This window comes from Prosopis cineraria, unplaced genomic scaffold (genome assembly GCF_029017545.1).
Source record: "Prosopis cineraria cultivar Desert tree isolate PC_DT_omini unplaced genomic scaffold, ASM2901754v1 PC11, whole genome shotgun sequence".
NCBI classification, from domain to species: Eukaryota; Viridiplantae; Streptophyta; class Magnoliopsida; order Fabales; family Fabaceae; genus Prosopis; species Prosopis cineraria.
This window is the reverse complement of record NW_026555342.1, coordinates 42858549-42862642: the sequence shown is the minus strand read 5'-3', so window position 1 is coordinate 42862642 and position 4094 is coordinate 42858549.

The following is a 4094-nucleotide window of genomic DNA, read 5'->3' as shown; positions in this document are numbered from 1 at the left end:
GCTCCAAATTCGCCATATCCTCCCCTAAGCTATGTACTGTTCATCTTGATGACTGTATTTTTTTATTAATAATAAGGGGCATTATGGTATTTTGTTCATTTTTATGAATTAAAAAAAATTAATGTAAGTATCCCCTCCAAATATTACTTCATACCAAACATATTTTTAAAATCATAATCCTAACTCCAATCCCAATTCTAATCCCAATCTAAATCCTAATCCCAATCCCTCAAAATTCATATCTTTATACCAAACAGGGCCTTAATGTCATGGGCCGCAGCTTAAGACACCATGCATCGTGGCAAGCCAGTCTAAATTTTATGCTATTATTTATTTGCAAAAATGATAAACTTTCAGTATACGCTGTTTTCACATCCAACGTCCGATTGGAGTGATTCAAATGTCCATACAAAACTTACAACATATACTAGCTAGTGGAACAAGTTTGGACTCAATTTGATAGCCCGATCTAAAATTGGACACTTGAGGTGTAAAAAGTCACTTTTTTATTTCAAAACTTTCACCCTAAGTGCTCAATTTTCATTCCTTATCCCCTTAAACTACTTCAGGTCCTTGAAGCAAGTCTAAAAAGATCACATACACCTAATTGCCACTACACACCATATTTATCACATCAATTACCCATTTTGGTGTCTCAATGTCACATTACACAATTGTGGACTTATATAAGGAATACGCATACAACACACATTCACACAACACACACACACACACATATAACTAAACTTGTCCCACTTTTAACCCTCTGACTCTCACATATGGGGCTCCGCCTTACCATATGGTCGAGAATCACAAATGTACTTGACTCTTCCAAATGGGGCTCTGCTTTACCATTTATGTCAAATTCCCATATATTTACACAATTCACAATCAATACATATATACATAAGTGGAACAAGTTGTAAAACAACATATACTTGCTTGTTTCACATTTAGGCCTACCCACGTACCTTCTACTAAGGTACCCTCGGCATAATGCAACACCATATATGTATATATATAAGAAAGTTTTCACAACACAATTCACTTTCTCATATTTACATACACTTATGCATCTTAATTGTCAACTTAACTCTATCAACATATTATACAGTTATTTACACTAATGGTAATTATACCACTACCAAGCAAAGCTACTCTTTGCTCGCTTCCTTTCCCAATCTTCTCGTGCTCTCTTCACCTGTGTTCAAAAGTAATAGAGTGAGGCATATGTCCCAGTAACTCAAAAGTAACCCTAGTTATCAATCAGTAAGCAAAATCATAAACAAGCGATAAAGTAGCATGTGTTTCAATCAAAGTAATATCATATACATATATAGGAATTCATTCTCATCAATCTCATTATGTTCATATAATGCAATCCTAGTTCCACCTAGCAAAGTAATCTCTACACTCGAACCAGGACTTCCAGTCACAAGAAACAAGGGCCACCATACCACTGCTCAAACTAAGTAATCTTCTTCATATATAGGTGATCCCCTAAGTCCATCATGACAGAGTTAAACTCTATGCTATCGACTATCAAAGCTTCCTAACCTTATACAGAATAGGACGATGACCTTACACCTTAGTCTAGGATAACCTCATGGATCATTTAATATCTTAAGTTTATTATGCCGGAATCAAACTCTACACTCTAGATCATTAGGACTTCCTAGACCTCCTTATAGTAGAGCCATGTCCCCTACCATAATCTAGGATATATCTCGTAGATGTGATGCATGGCAGTGCACATGCTACTTCAAATTCATTTCAATCAATACTCACATACTCGCATGCATATACTTTCACAATGCTACTACTCTATTAGTTCACAATACAATGCACATAATTATATCAAAATACTTATAAATAATTTTACAAACAAACAAGTAAAAGGGTTACTCTAGTTACCTTTAATCCTTGCTACCAAGGGTTACCAATCACACTAAGCTCCTAGGGGCATATATTCTCACGAGCAACTTCATAGGTGCTCAATCTACATAACACAATGCCCCTTAATCAATTTTTAACACTTAACATAAGCATTAATTTGGCTAAACTAAATCTCTAAACATATTAAACAATTTAATTGAACCCTTTTCAATTTACTTATCCATTATTTATAGTCATTAGCCCTATAGGCTACTCAAAAAAACCAAAACAACCTCCTAATCTATTCATTCATCTAAATTCTTACTATTAACCTAACTTTTAGGCTATTTTGAACTTAAACTCTTAAAGCTCAACCATTCAACTTCATACTAGTCATAAAACCTTAGTTCTATATTCAATATCTCATTTTAACCTTTTCTTTTAGATTATAATGTAACATCCTCAATTTTAAATCAATATTAATTAATTCAAATAGACTAATTAAGTGTATTTGTAAGGTGTATGGCCAGAGAGGCCTAACGAGCATGTTTGGTCTTGATTTCAATTCTAAACACTAGTTTAAAGGAGAATCATGTCACCCGGGAATGAAAGAGGAAGAATTTCTAAAGGAAGTAATTCTGTACCACATGCTGTGGCTTATGGTTGGTTCACCACAATGCATACGTGATAACACACCTGGAAGAGGCTCTCTGTGCCATGTGCCATGGCGCATTGTGCATCTGCCACGGCGCGTGGTCAAAATTTTGCAGTATTAAGTCACGAACGTAAAGTAGAAGAGAAGAGGAAACAAAGGAAACTGAAAGTGATAAAAGAGTTGAGTTAGGGCTTAAAGAAACTAATTATTAGGAGTAAACTTGAGCTCATAAAAATAAAGGTAAGTTTTCTTGCTTAAATCATCCTCTCTTCTTCCATTTTCTTAATGGTAGAGGTTAGGGTTTGATAATGTTAATAGTAATTTTAGTCCATAAATATTATGGGTCCAAACCCATTGATCTAAATAGAGTTAATAGAAGTAGATTGAGCTAAGTAAAGTTGATTTGTGATTTTATGATGATTGGTAGTTGGAGGACATTAAATGTTTGAAATTCCTATAAATTTTGGTGGTTAGGAATAATGTGGCTTCATTAATGCCTATTTGAGAGCTCAATATTATTAATGAGAGTTAAAGAAGCTAAGAAGCCTTATGGGTACTTCTATATAAGTCTAAAATAAATCTTAAGTCTTAAGAAATGATGAAATGTTAGTAGAAAGTAGCTCAAAAATGGATATTGATGTTTTGCATGGTAAATGCTTGTAGTGTAACTACCATTAGCACCATTCAAGCTTCTTGGAAGCTTCAAGAGTGAGTAGTTGAAGGATGAAACCTTTGACCTCTTAAAGGTTTGAGGTAACCTGGTGAATTCTATCTTATGCTTGTATGTGTTTATTAATTTATTGATTTACAAGTTATCGTTAAAATGTGTAAAATAAAAAGAAATGCAAGTGTGGCTTAATTTGTTAGGAAATCCACTAGATCAAATTTGTGAGGTTTATGCCTTGTGATGTAAAATTTTCTTGAGAACAATAGTAGTGGATTTTTGTATTTATATTTATTGAGAGTTCAATGATTTTGCAAATTGAGAAGGTAACATGAATCTTGTTTAAGAGAAGTTCAATGATGTTTTAAAATAGTGGAGTTCAATGATTTTGAAAGTTGAAGTACAATGATTGTGAAGTTGGAGTTCAACGACTTATTTGTTTTGAAGTTTCATGAAATGTGATTGAGAAGTTCAATGATTGTGTAATGACAAAGTCTAATGAAAATCCATGTGGTGAGTTATAGCATGAATGTACATTGCATGATCTAGAGAGGTGGGAGTTTGCCTAGGAAGCAGAGTAGATGAAAAATCCATGTGGTAAGGCCCCATCCGTGTGATGGTTTTCCTGGATTGATTCTATCTATATTGTCCCACTTGTTTAACGAGAAACTATCCCACTAGTTTAACAAGGGAATTGAACCTAACTAGCTATTTACCGGTTCAATGAGGAGTCTAATTTAGGGTGTATAACACCCTAGGGTGTGAGAAATGGGGAAAACCGTGATCCATAAGTGAGTTGGGTATGCCTTGGTCAGATAATCCCTCACAAGTTTTTAAGCTAGAGGAGTCAAGGAATATAGATTATCCTATTGAGTTACAGCCCATGGTTTTGTGTTAGAG